This window comes from Podarcis muralis, chromosome 12 (genome assembly GCF_964188315.1).
Source record: "Podarcis muralis chromosome 12, rPodMur119.hap1.1, whole genome shotgun sequence".
Taxonomy (NCBI): domain Eukaryota; kingdom Metazoa; phylum Chordata; class Lepidosauria; order Squamata; family Lacertidae; genus Podarcis; species Podarcis muralis.
This window is the reverse complement of record NC_135666.1, coordinates 32410276-32425370: the sequence shown is the minus strand read 5'-3', so window position 1 is coordinate 32425370 and position 15095 is coordinate 32410276. Positions and strand designations below refer to the sequence as shown.

Below are 15095 nucleotides of genomic sequence, written 5' to 3'. Positions count from 1 at the left end.
ACCCCCCACCCCCACACACCTTACAGTAGGATTAAATCTGGAAAGATTTGTCCACGATTTAAGAGTTGCTCAAAGCCTTGAAACTGTTTCCTTTTAGCATAGCATAGCAGATGTTGCTCATGACACAGAAATAAAAGGGCCTACAGTCCTAGTCACCGTGTTATGATCTTTACAAGTGCACTTGTTCAGCCTACTAAATTTCAAGGGCAACAAGGCTCTATTGTCAATGTGCTTTTTATGTTTAGGCAAGTAGTTTGTGCAATTTCCCCCACTCTTGGTTTCCACGGGAGCTCCTACTCATTCTTTCTCATTTATCCATCAAATGATTTCTCCCCCTAACCCCCTTACCATTCACAAAGATGATCATCTGGTGCAGTAGTCTTTAAACTTCTGTTTTCCATTGCTGGTAGGGAAAACTCCCCCCCCCCCCAGTACAGTTTTGGACAAATAGGGAGGCCACCTCAATACTGTCAGTATTTTGCAAGAGGGTTTCTAGAAATGTTAGATTTGCCAAAGTAAAAAGTAAAGTAAAGTAAAACACTCTGTTACTATGGTACAACAAATCCACCACCCCGCCTGAACTCTTTGCAGTTAGGAAAGTAACAGATAAATGTGTGGGATGAACTGTGCATAGCTACCACACAAGCATATGAGCATATGATTTCATGATGAATGATTGTTGTCGCATAACTTCCCCACAAGCAAACTGGAATGAATGACCAATTATAACCTCTGTGCTATTTGAAGGCGAATGCTCAATATACAGGTTGGCTGGAGGAGCCTGAAATATCCCTGATAGTCAGAAATAGCCTTGCTGAACAGGGGTTTAATGTCTTAAATGGTTCTTTCCCTTGCCATCTCCTTTATATTCGAAAATTAAAGTCCTTGATTATCACTTTATGAAGACGGGAATATGTATTCTTATCTCACCCTTCCTTCAAGAAAGTCAGGGTGGTGTACAAGTTCTCTGTCCCCTGTTTTATCCTTGCATCAGCCCTATGAAGTAGGTTAGGCTGAGAAAGTGTGATGGGCCCATGGTTACCCAGTGAACTTCATAGCTGAGTGGGGATTTGAAAGTGGGTCTTCCATGTGCTAGTCCGACACTCTAAGTCAGGCATGGCCAAACTTGGCCCTCCAACTGTTTTGGGACTACAGTTCCCATCATCCCTGACCACTGGCCCTGTGAGCTAGGGATGATGGGAGTTGTAGTCCCAAAACAGCTGGAGGGCCAAGTTTGGCCATGCCTGCTCTAAGTGCTCCACCACACATACACTATGCACTTGTGTCTATTAGTGCCTTCCACACAAGGTTCTTCCCAAAGTCGTCATCATTGCATTTTGACAAAAATGCATTGGGCAATCCCTCCATCCACTTGTGCGCTTACAGTTGACAACCAGGCCCAATAAAACCTTCTCTGCTAGGCATGTGCAGATCACATTGTACCAGCCCTTAGTCTAGTCCTCCACCACTCTCATCTATTTATTTAAAGTACTGTTTTCCCATTTTTCAGCCATAAAAAAAAATCTTGGAGTGGCTTGGAAATGTCAGTGATAAAGGCTATCCCTATTCTCAGGCTTATAATATAAACACATGATATGAAAATATAAGGGAGGAGGAAAACGGAACACACAGGTTACTATTTCTCACCCACCCATGGTGTGACTCAGAATTTGCATAGAGTGTTGAATTTGAGTATATTCTTCGGTTGCCTGAAACATTGACTGTACTGTCCTCCCATTCTAGGTAATGGATAGTTTGGACACACAATGGGGAATGTGATGGCTGGCTCTGGTGGAGCATTATTCTGGCTCCTTGATGCACTTTTATTTTTAGTACTCAGTATGGAGCACACTCTCCCCCTCTTATTCCAATATGTTTGTTTCTGATTCCCCTTCCTTTCTGCCCATCACTATAAACTTCAGAAGTTGGTCTCTTTGCTCTTGCAGGAGAAGAATTAGTTCTAAAAATGAACCAACAGTGCAACTAGTGGCCATTAAAAATTGATTTGTGGCCTCAGAGTACTTCTTATTGACTCCAAAAACCCCACATTTAAGTTGACACATCTGTACACAACATAAATTGCAGTCAACAACTAGGGTCTGATGATATTTTGTCGTGTTGCCATCTGTTCTCCAGAAACCATCATTTTCCCTTTCCTTGCTCTAAGGGTACATTAAATAACCTTTTTGGAGACATAATGCATTTGCCATTGAATCATTGATTTTATTATGCTTATGGATGTTTGGGTATAAGTCGCTCTGACAAAGAGCTTGCATAATATTACTTTGCTGTCCAGATAAAAATTCAAAAATCTGTTTTGCAAGATTATTATACTAAGATGTTCCTTCTGGGATATTTTGAAAGAGCCTCATAACTGCTGATTGCTTTTGAGCACTGTATTCTTACCCGTTTTGGAAATCTGGTGAATGAAAACCATTATTATGGGATGATTATAACTCTATTAAAACATGACATTAATTATGACATCGGAAATGGCAGATCAATTAGTTGTAATTGTAATTGCAGGTATGCAATTTCTATTGCAGAATGTTGAGATAATGGAACATGGAAAAAAAGAGAAATGTCAACAGAATAGAAGCTGCTTTATTTTTCCACCCATCCTAGGAGCCATGCTGAGGGCAAAATCAAGTAACATAAAATAAGGCAGTGCCTTTGATTTGACTAATTTCTATTAGAGAAAGAATACGCAAGCTTTTCAGTTACACAGAATTCTGCACAGTAAAGTATTCTAGGTAATTCAATAGCTTGTATACTCAAATAGCCAAATGAAGTTAGTCGATTTAAAATGGGAATTTGCTTCTATCGTGATGTGTTGTTTTTAACAACCATGAGTACAGAACATATTCCCAGTCAGCTATCACCCTACCCCAATTTTCCATTCTGGGGAACTGTTTCAAGTGTGCCTGGATACCTGCCAGGTTGTTGTTTTTTATAAAAAAAAAACTCTTTTAGCCTGAATATAGCACCAGGACTGCTCTTGTGGCTTAGATTATCTGTGCTTAGACAACATTAGGATAAATTGTACCCTATTGTTATGATTAGGCTTGATAATACTGGAAGTGCAGATTTCCCTGGGTCTTACCTCAAGCTGATCTGTTCATTTTTCTGAGGGGAGGCATCCCAAAGTTTGGTGCTGAGCAACGGCTTATCCAACCCCTTACTTATCTGTAGGGCTCTGCAGGGTTTATACTTGCTTCCCATCATCTTCAGAATATGGGTTCAATCCTATAAATTGCATAGCGTACCATCTGGTGTGGTAATGCCACACAGCTGTACGTACAGCTCATTTTCATTCAGCCCACTTCCTGCCAAATTATCATTTTTCTTATTGACAAAATGGACTATTAAGTATCTTCTGCTTTAAAGTGGTTTTGCATATAACAAACCAGCAGTGATAGCAAAAGTTGCAAGACACTTGTGTATGTTTTTTGTTTGTTTTTTTGCAGTCCTGGTTTAATATGTCAAGTGGATGGTGTTGCGAATAATATCTGGTTTTCAACATCGTGATATATCACCAGCTAAACTTCACAACATATTGATATATCGCGATGTCTGAAATAAGGATGGAACTATGTAGAGACATTGGCTGCCTTCACGGGTTTTCCCACATTGTGATTTTTTCATAGTGCGTGCGTGCTCACACACACATTCGCAATATATTGCCAGGTCAAAAACTGAAACCAATATCACAATATGGACTTTAAACCAGTTTTGGGCGATATATCGCCCAGCCCTACTGTACATACATGCACGTACCAGTCCTAAAAGACCCACATTGGCTCCCAGTACGTTTCCGAGCACAATTCAAAGTGTTGCTGCTGACCTTTAAAGCCCTAAATGGCCTAGGCCTAGTATACCTGATGGAGCGTTTCCACTCCCATCATTCTGCCTGGATACTGAGGTCCAGCTCCGATGGTCTTCTGGCGGTTCCCTCACTGCGAACCAGGCAGAAGGCCTTCTCGGTGGTGGCACCCGCCCTGTGGAATCCCCTCCCATCAGATGTTAAGGAAATAAACAACTATCTGACTTTTAGAAGACATCTGAAGGCAGCACTGTTTAGGGAAGTTTTTAATGTTTGATGTTTTATTCTGTTTTTAATCTGTTGAGAGCCACCCAGAGTGGCTGGGGAAACCCAGCCGGATGGGCAGGGTGTGTGTGTGTGTGTGTGTGTGTGTGTGTGTGTGTGTGTTTTATATCCCACATGCTCTGTATGCAGACACTTTGTGTTTCTTCCGTTGACATCATTTCTGTAACATCAGATGTAATCAAATATCCCAGTGTGTGTTGGGAGGCTGAATGTGGGTGAGCTTGTTGAGACTAGACCATGGTCAAAAAAACAAGTCTTTCACTTTTGCTTTATTTGGGAATGTGGGGAGGACTGAGAGAGTAGTAGAGGGTGTCCCATATTTAATGGGTTCAGCTTGTAATAGTGAATAAGTTTCACAGCCTTGAACAGTTCTGAATCCATTACTTCACCTGGTTCTTAATTAAATGTTGTGACACAAAGTATAAAAACCCCCCGCCCCCCGCATTTGCCACCAGCTTTTCAGTCACATTTAAAATTTATTAACTTTGTTGCCTCATAACATTGATTCTTTAAAAATACTTGACTGTCCTTTGACAATATTCAACAGGTCAGTTGACCAACTGTTGAGTGTCACAAAGAAAAGGCAGCCTATAATGGCAGTGCCTTGCTGAAACTTGCTCTATGTCTGGAACAGAAATTTCTCTGTCAAAATATTCCCTCTTCACACTTTGGGAATGCTGTTTATTTTCTTCTGTTTGAAATATTCAGAGAAAACAAGGCACAAGCATGACAGCAGTCTGTCACTTGTAAACTTAGTGCTCAGTAGAGAATTGGCATGGGAGTTGAAGGAAGGATAACCAGAGAAGCAAAACTCTTTCAAAGATAAATGATTCAAACTCCATGGTGTTGTCACCATACAACGCAAGATTACCATAACATACTATTATTATTATTATTGTCATTGCAAAGGTGAGTAAAAATCTGGTGTTTATGCTGTTTACTACATATAGGAGTCAGAATGAAAATGTTTTAAAAATGGGGTGGGAAGAGTGCCAGTGGCGGCGAGGGCGGGGCAGGGAGAGTGACATAATCAAAGCAATACACTATATTGCCGCAAAAATATTAATTGCCACAAACTGGAGAGGAGAGAAAATCCCAACAAAGCTGGAGTGGCAAACTAAGTTGTTAGGGTACTCTGAGTTGGCAAAAATGACAAACTGAGAAGTAATACTGACCAAGCATTTATTAGGAAAGATAAAAATATCTTACTGAATACTGCAATAATATGACGTCAGTGGCAGGATTTGAATGACTTCTGTGGTAGGATGAACAACCATGAGGCATGGTAACATTGATGAAAATTAACAAAAAGAAAATGAAAGTTAGCAGTGTGCTAGATAGATTAAGTGGTAAATAAAGGATGAGGTAACGGGAAGTTGTTAGAAACTCAAGAAGAATGTACAGTGATAGGATGTAACAAATTGTATCATTTTCTTTCCCTTTTTTTATTAGCCCTTATGTTTGTTACTTCTTTTTAATCTCAAAGAAGCATTTAAAAACAAACACACAAATCAATACACTATCTCTGTGCAAGGACCATAGCTCAGGGATAATCACATGCTTTTGCTGCAGAACATCAAAGGCAACTTAAGGGGGGGGGGGAGAACATTTCGTAGGCAACGTGAAAGATATCTGCTGTAGAGCAGGGATTGGGTGTGTGGGTGTTTTCCATCCTGAGGGCCACATTCTTTTGTGGATAGCCTCCAGGGTGAGGGGCGCGGGCCAGTGATGGGGGAGGCCATTGTCAAAAGTGAGTGTGAAAGCAAGAGCAGGTTCATTGAGGGTTGTTGCTTGCTGAGGGGGGTCAGGCAAGTTCTAAGGGCCAGGTGGGCCTGAGCCACTGCCATTAGGAAGGTCGACAAATAAACTGTGTTGGAAGGTTGGGAGGCTGGATGGCTTGTCCCTCTCATCCAGTATTATCTACTCTGACCAGTAGAGGTTATCAAGAGTCTGAGGAATAGGTCCATCACATCCTAACCTCTGCTACTTGGTACTATACAAAAAACCCTGAAACCTGGAGGTGCCAGGGATTAAACTTCTCTGTGCAAAGCATATCCTCTACTACTGAGCTACAGCCCCTGCCTGGGACAGACAAAGTCTGTACTGGCATTGTGCAAATCTTCACCAGAGTGAAACTCAAAGCTGCTTGGGTAGAGTGCTGTGGGGAGCACTTTCTTCCCTCCCTTTATGACCAAGTTTGATGCCCCGGGAATTCTGTGTCTGGTTTCATCCACTGCTTCCGTACAACAGAACGTTGAATGTGGCCTACTCCCCCCCCCTTCAAATCTGAATTTGCCTTGCTTAACCAGACTGGTTAAAAGACTTCAAAAACAAAGCTTTGAAAAACTTTTATGGTGATTTGGCTGGTTGTGCCCTGGTTTGTTTCTTCAGTGTAATATTTTAAGTGAACAGAATTTCAGTACAGTGGTGCCTCGCAAGACGAAATTAATTCATTCCGCAAGTTTTTTCTTCTTGCGAGTTTTTCGTCTTGCGATGCACGGTTTCCCATAGGAATGCATTGAAAATCAATTAATGCGTTCCTATGGAAACCGCCTTCAGACCAGGTCCGGGGACAGTCTGTCCCCCGACCTCTTCTGAAGGCTGGGGGGGGGGGAACAAGGGCTTTTCTTCCCACCCCCAGCATTTTAAAAAACCCCGGGACAGCGGAGGACTTCTCCGCTGTCCGGGGCGATCTTGAAATGCTGGCGGGCGGCATTTTAAAATCGCCCGGGACAGCGGAGGACTTCTCCGCTGTCCGGGGCGATGTAAAAGCCCCTGGGAAGGCAGGCAGGGGGGACAAAGACTTTTGCCCCCCGCCAGCCTTCAGAAGAGGTCCTGGACCTCTTCTGAAGGCCGGCGGGGGGCAAAAGACTTTGCTCCCCCCTGCCTGCCTTCCCGGGAGAGCGGAGAAAGGCAGCGCGTTCTTCTTGCGAAGCAAGCCCATAGGGAAATTCGTCTTGCGAAGCGCCTCCAAAACGGAAAACCCTTTCGTCTTGCGGGTTTTCCGTCTTGCGAGGCATTCGTCTTGCGGGGCACCACTGTATCTTACCAGATGGATGTCTCTGTAGCAAGAGCAAATAAGGCCAAGGTGAAATGTTCTTCTTAATTTGTAGATTTGAAGAGCTGACCTTCTAATATTTATGCCTTTAGATTGCCTATCTCCCCCACCCCTGCCCCGTTTTTTATGTTTCAAATCTTTTATAAACGCCTTTTTATCTTTGATATTCCATTCCACTCTGTAAAAGAACCCTTAGATTGTGATGTACACTTTTTAGGAAGTAAAACTCATTGAACATAGTAGAGATTTCTGAGTAAAATACATGTTAGCACTGTTAATGATGAGATATACCTTAATATAACACAGTTATTTTCTATTTGCTTAGTAGGTTAACATTAGGGACAAGTGCTGTTCAAATTCATGTAACTATCCTCTGCTCTACTACTGCCTATATATATATATTCCTTAGTATTTCTTGTCTAGAGTTTTTTAGGGTATTGTTTTGTTTTGAAGTTCACACGAGTTTTGAAGTTCCCATCAGTACAAAACAAGTAGTTTTTGATGAATTCCTAAATGCCTTATAATGTGGAAACAACTCTTCTGTTAGTTTATACGGCAGGTGGCAGCTACAATTTATTGTCCTGTTTTATCCAATACAAAGAGTTGTAGGGTCAAATAGTCAGTGCATTTTGCTTCACAACATTCAAGATTGTTGTGTATAGTTGTTTCTGCCAGACAAAAAATGGTAACCGCTTGCCATGCGTATATATTAATGGCAACGTATATAGTAATGTATCCTTGCTACATCCTTGGAAACAAGTTTATGTTGATGCCCTGATAGTTTTCGTTTTTAGCCTCTTCAAATAGCATAGCTATATTGCAGTAGGCTGCCGCACTTGTTAATTGTTCCTCAGCCTCTGTAAAGCTGAATGTGTTGAATCAAGCTGTTCAGAAAGTTTATTTTTCTGATCAGCAATTGTTCCTTTAAAAAACCCCGACAGTAAACCCTTGTGGTGGTTGCTTGTGCAACACAGACTTGTTAATTTTGCCCTTATGAGTCGCTAGGACAGCCTGATCTGGCAGGGAAACATCTCTTGAACCACAATCCTGTGCTGTACAAACAGATAAAGCCACTGAACTCTGGCTTGCCTTGCACTGAAAAGACTTAATCTCCTCTCATTGCTAATTCTTTTGCTGCAATAACACAACCACACAAGGACTGCTCAATTAGGTCCTAGAATGGGAATGAGTTGTATTCCATTTTAAGAATTTATATGTCAGCCTGTTGCCTCATAGTATGAATGAATGAAAGAAATGATAGATTGGCTGACTGTTACTACTTTCTTATTTCTCATCGGTAAAGAAAAAAGAAGAATGGAGGGAGAGAGAGAGAGAGCAGGCCCACAGGTGTTTGTAATGGAGACAGGGACAGACATCCTGTTGGCTTTCAGCCCACACAGCTGTTCTGTTGTTAACATATTTGCAACCCCGCCGTTCATCTGTACAGATACTAGGAGAGAATGCAAGACACAAAAACTTTATTTATTTCTTTATAGCAAGCTTTATGTGCTGCTTAGTCAGAAAAAAATTCAAAGCAGTTTAAATGGTGTAAACTGTTAATTAACGATAGGAAAAAAAGCAGACTTTAAAAACAAAATACACAATAGAATTATCAAAATATAAATAAAAACAGTTTACAAAACCAAATGTACATAGTAAAACTGCGTGGGTAGGCTATCTTAAGCAAAGTTTTTAGAAGGCATCAAAATATTATGTACTAATATTAATAGTACATAAATAAATTATATGTTCACAGTTCCTAATATCACATTCATACCCAATGTTAAAACCATAAAATCCCTCCCAGCCCGTGGGGAAGCTAAAACCATAGAGCAGGATTAATCCAATTCCAATCAGCTAAACTACTAAAAGTGCCTGTGAAAACAGATGGGTCTTAACTTGGTGCCAGAATGATGTGGTGTCACCATCAACACTAAGGGGAGAGTATTCTGCATAACACACTTTGCTTGACAGTGGAATGTGGAGAAGCTTTCCATCTGAACTTCATTGGAATGGACAGGATGGGGAGAGTTGATCCATCAGGTATTAGGGTCCCAAGTCATTTAGGGCTTTATAGTTAAACGCTGGCACTTTTGCAAATCAACACAAAATGGAGTTGGAAGAGAGCTCACACCCAGGAACTTGTGGCTCACATAGGAACTGCTTGCACCCATCTGGAAGGGCTTGCTGCATGCTTTGAAGGCCAGCATCATGTAGTCTCAGTACATCACTAAGGAAATCATGTGACTATGGAATCCAGCAATTTCAATGATTAGTCTGTCGGCTGGGTGATCTTGCCTGTTGGCCATCGGCACTCCTCTCACACCAAGCATTTTGATAGAGGTTCACTCTGACCACTGTCAGAAGAAAATGGCATAAACAGTTTTCATCATGCCTGTCGCAAAAAACATGGAAATGCTGCATATTATGGGGAGAGCATTGTGCAGCTTGAAACTGTTCACATTCAAAAGTGCCTGCCTTAGCTGGTATTCTTCCTTCACTTCCCCCATGTCTGTTTTCCATGTGTACACAATGTTTAAAAAGTTAATTACCAAGATTATTTTCTTATTTAGAGGTATAACCCCATAAAATCCATAGCTCTCTTGCAGTGAGTGCTGCATCAATTCGGACAGGCAATATCTATAAAGTTTTGTCTCTCTCCTCCCTCCCTTTTCAAAGAAACGGATAAAATATCCTCTGAATCTACGGTTACAGTAAGTGGCACTGGCTAATGATTTGATTTGAGAATTGAGAATACAGTCTGGATTTACTCTCTATGCATTAACGCAGGTCAAATGGACACGGGCTGCATTTTAAATCAGTAATGGAAGGCTGAAGCTTTTCTTAAACCAATCACATCGGCCTTTCCAAGACTGACTGATCCCTAGAGGCCGAGCCTAGTAAGCAAAGCTTTTATATGAATGGACTCTGTGCAGCCTGGAGTTTCATTCATAAAATGGATGCTGAAGGGGGGAAAGGGGGAGGGAGGCGGCGGGAGGAGTGCACACATTGGAATGTCCATTTATAGAGAGCTGAAGGGTGTAGTGTTCCATCAGCTGCTTCCCTTGCCCATTGACTTAAAGTAATGATTAATGCTTGCTGGCCTCCTCTGCTTGTAACTTGACACCATTTATGGCCTTGGTGCGTTCCTAATGTATGGTGAATGAGAAGGCTACATAATCCAATCAGAAACATAAACAGGAACTGGTTGGTCTGAATTCCATTCAAATATGTCACTTCAGCCAGGCAGTGTTTGTAGAACTTAAATTTTATAGACTGAGAATGGGATGGAGGAGGAGCCATGCAGATGTGTGTTTTTTGCAGCCAAGGCTCACAAAAGAGAGAGGGGTCTTTTTCTCTGTGTGTTTTCTGTGTATGTTTTTCTCTTCTTGTAAATAGCAACTTAACGTACACATAGTTTGAAAGTGACCCCATATGACTGAAATAAACATAGAGCGTAAAAATGGAGAGCCACCAGCTGGGACAGGATTGTACATTAAAAAAAAAAAAAATATGACGTCCTTTTAATGTTTTGGTTCTGCTGTCAATAACAAGTAGCCTTTTGTTGAAGGAGGCTGCTGTTGCCTAATGTGTTTTCTGAAAACCGGATGTCGTGATGATGCCAGAGTAAATCAGCAGTTCGCTATAGAAAGCAATCTGGTGTATTTCAGGGAGGAAAACTGTGGATTTTATTTTGCATGTGTTTTGGTTTCTTTTGGAATTGCTTTAGCCAAATTAAATTACAACTTGTAGGTTGTTTGCCAGATGAGAGGTAGGGATTACGTTCCCTCTCTGTGAAGCCTGGCTTTTGAATTTATTGGCATCTTGTCGTAATGCGATGTTTCTGTTACTCCGAATTAATTTTAATTTTTAACTTGATTTTTCAGAGACATCTTTTTTGCATCCTCCTTTAGGATAACCCTGATGTCCTTACCCCGAGCATTGGGAATGTTACTGACAGTACTTGGGTGCATAAGTAGAATACTTTAAACTAAATATTACCTTTATCCAGCAATTCTTGGTAGAGAGTAGACAGTTCTATTCACACACATCCAGCACCGGATTACGAAATAGGCAGAACAGGAACCGACCTATGAGCCCAACACCTTTTAGAGGATCATAATAATATTGATGTGATCTTGAAAGAAAATTACAAAATGTATTAGGCAGTGCTTTTTTCTTTTAAAAAAAATGTTTATGGGTACTCTCATTTTCCTACTCATATTAAAATACTGCCCCTCAATGAGACCAAACTTAGATTCACAAAATTTTTAGGGATATGCGCTCCCGTGTCCCCCCAGAAAAAAGCACTGGTATCGGGAGATATTTTGTGGTGGGCCCCCTGAGATTTCAACTGCCTAGGGGCCTCCACAGGGTTTAATCCAGCACTGCACACACCCCAGTATGCAATACAGTGGTACCTCGGGTTACATACTTAATTCGTTCTGGAGGTCCGTTCTTAACCTGAAACTGTTCTTAATCTGAAGCACCACTTTAGCTAATGGGGCCTCCTGCTGCTGCCGCGCTGCCAGAGCACGATTTCTGTTCTCATCCTGAAGCAAAGTTCTTAACCCGAGGTAATATTTCTGGGTTAGTGGAGTCTGTAACCTGAAGCGTATGTAACCTGAAGCATCTGTATCCCAAGGTACCACTGTATGGGAATAATAATACTTGCCTAATTAACAAAGATTATTGAGTGAAGGTTACTATATGGAGTGCTTTGAACCTTAAAAGAACTACAGTGGTGCCTCGCAAGACGAAAATAATCCATTCCGCAAGTCTCTTCGTCTAGCAGTTTTTTCGTCTTGCGAAGCAACCCCATTAGCGGCTTATCGGATTAGCGCTATTAGCGGCTTAGCGGCTATTAAAGGCTTAGCGGCTTAGAAAAAAGGGGGGAAGCGGGGAAAAATCGCAAGACTCGCAAGACGTTTTTGTCTTGCGAAGCAAGCCCATAGGTAAAATCGTCTTGCGAAGCAACTCAAAAATGGAAAACCCTTTCGTCTAGCGGGTTTTTCGTCTTGCGAGGCATTCGTCTTGCGGGGCACCACTGTATGTAGATGTATTGATACTTCATAGTGGATCAGAGCGCGCACTCTCTCTCTCTCTCTCTCTCTCTCTCTCTCTCTCTCACACACACACACACACACACACACACACACACAATCTCTACTATATATTTTGGAAAGTGGTTTATTTGTTTGTCTGTTCTATATGGGTTTGAGCACCAATTGAGAGATCGCTCCCCTGCAAGAAGGGTTCAACTTGCCTGCTCTCTGCAATTCAGTTGGGAGAAGAGGCAAAGTAAGTGTGCTGACTCCTTCTCCCACCCCCTCTCTTGACGATATATAGTTTTAAAATCCTAATTGCGAACTGGTCTAAAACTAACAAATTACACTGTCCGTTTAAAAACCTCCAGTATTTGCGGGTTTCTTAGATTTCATGGACAATGCTTTAATCTAGCAGCCTATAAAAGAAAGGTGTTCATTGTCTTCATTTGAATCCCAAATGAAAATTAAGATTGTCTTGTTTTTCTTTCCGCTTCCTTTCTAGAGTCATAGCTCAGTTATGTCATCCATTGTCTTTGATTCTTAAATCCTGGAAATGTTTCGCATGAGAACATAGGGAAATGCCTTATATCTTTGGCCGGGTGGATTTTATTTAAATCAAATCAATTTAAATCACTAGTCAGTAAGACTTGATTTAAATCATTTTTTAAAACAGAAAGACTCATTCTTGCTGGTATCATCTTAATATTGACAACCAGAGGAAGGTTTCATTTTTGGAATAATAAATTTTCAGAGTTGTTTTTACAGTTATATTAAAAATTACTGATTTGGTTATATTATTAGAAATACATAGACAGATAATTATGAAATTATTGTGAGTTTTAATAAGTTAGCTGTTTATATTTGAACAACTTTTCTGCTGTACTTTATTGGAAGGAGAAAAATAATCATTTCCTTAATAACAATATAAACAAATTATTTAACTAAAACAATAACATAGAATATGTATCCATGTTTGTTAACTGATGTGGTTAAATGATTTTTAAAAAATAAAATACTATAGACTTGAGTTTTAGCACACATGAAAAACTTAAAACAAATCCTTATTTCCTGATGAATAGCTTTTGGACTATAATGTAACTTAAATAGAAAACTATCTTTAGAAAGATTTTTCCTCCAAAAGCATTTTATTTTAAAAATCCGATTTAATTTTATTTTAAAAATCTGATTTTTTTTATTTAAAAAAGCTTTTTTCTTTAATCCACCCTGATCTTTGGACCATGGAGCACATTATTACCTGCATTCACAGGCACTGTCTCTCCAGGATTTTGGGCAGGCATCTTTTTCAGACTTTCTTGGTGGGGGGTTCTACCCAGGGCCATCTTAAGCATATGCAGCACTGGGATGCAAAGATCCACCGGGCGCCCCTAGATTGCCCAAAGTTGTTGACCTTTCTTAAGGAAATAGTTGTTTACCTTTAGAAAAGTTGTGGGACGCTGGAACACACAGGGGCGTACGAAGGTGGGTGCGGGTTCCATGCTGGGGGGGAGGGACAAATATCGGGCGGCACACTCACAGCACTGTACACCCGCTGCCCCCCCCCCTGCATGGTGGTTAACTGTTTTGGCTGCGTGCAGCGCCCGGAGTGTCATGTAATGTTGTGGGTGCTGTGCAACGCATCCTGTTGCATGCGCCAAGCTGAGGGTTCCTTTACTGCTTTTCTGCTGTCAGCGCACACTCCCAGCGCCGCACAATGTGGGGTGCCAGCACAGAACGATGGGGGATGCAAGCGGGAGCGGAGGAAAGATCTCTGGAGGGGATCCGTGCGCTCCTATTCGTCGGGTTTTGTCATTGTCCAGAGATGTTTCCTCCGTGCACCCCTAGCGCCAACAGTTAAGACGGCCCTGGTTCTACCTGGTGTTCAACCCACATGCAAAACAGGTGGTCCTGGAGAATAAGGAATATTTTCCCCATCTGAAAGTTAGGGTTTCCCCCCTAGTGCACTAGTGTCATCCTTCTGAAACTATATCTCATCGCTATTTATCACATCTGTGTCCCTATTAGACGAACATGTGTTGTGTAGCAGAAACCATCAATTACGTTGCGACTATAATAGAACAAGCTGGCGGGATTTGCAAGGGGAGCCATCAGTGCAAAAGGCAACGGTATCTGTGGAACAATTGCCAAACTAGCTTTCCAGTTAATAGATTTAACAACTTGGAGTCAATAAGCTGTATCCCTGATAAATACATCCTATGGATTTTCCTCCTGTTTTCAATATTCAAAGGCTATTGCCGATGCCAAGATATGGTTGCTGGTTTTAAATTGCATTGTACTGTACCAGTCAGGTAACGTAAAATTGAAGGTCTTTATCATAATTATGCAGGCTGTAAATAGAACATGTCTGTGTTTTTAGGCAAATTTCTTGAGACGGGGAGAAAAATTGGCACAAAATTTCCACATCCTTCTCGCCTTATGCTTGGGATTAACAGGAAATACATATTGCTGCCATCACGCCATCCTTGTTTACCTCCCTAAAATAGTTATCTGGCCCCTGTAGGGAAAAAGGGTTGTGATCTTAAAAGGACCTCCCTGTTCCGATTCAGATGTGATTCTTGAATTATGAACATAAGATGAGCCCAATTCCAGCCCCTCTTCTCATGGTTGCCAACCAGATTCCTGTGGGAAGCCTACAAGCAGGACTTGGGTACAGTAGGACTCTCCCTACCCTTCAAGTTGTGATTCCTAGCAGCTGGCATTCAAAAGCATTCTGCCTCCCATCTGTGGCTAGAAGCCATTGGTGCAATATTCTCCATGCATTTGTCTAACGCTGTGCACATTCAAAGCACATATTTCTCCCTCAAAGGATTCTGGGTACTGTAGTTTACCCCCAACAGAATAAAAATTCCCAGCAACTGAATTA

General features: G+C 41.3%; 1 protein-coding gene across 7 annotated transcripts in view; it reads left to right on the top strand.

The window, feature by feature from the left end:
* Positions 1-15095, top strand: part of ETV1 (ETS variant transcription factor 1) — a 91112-nt gene that overhangs the window by 57458 nt on the left and 18559 nt on the right. The window lies entirely within an intron of this gene.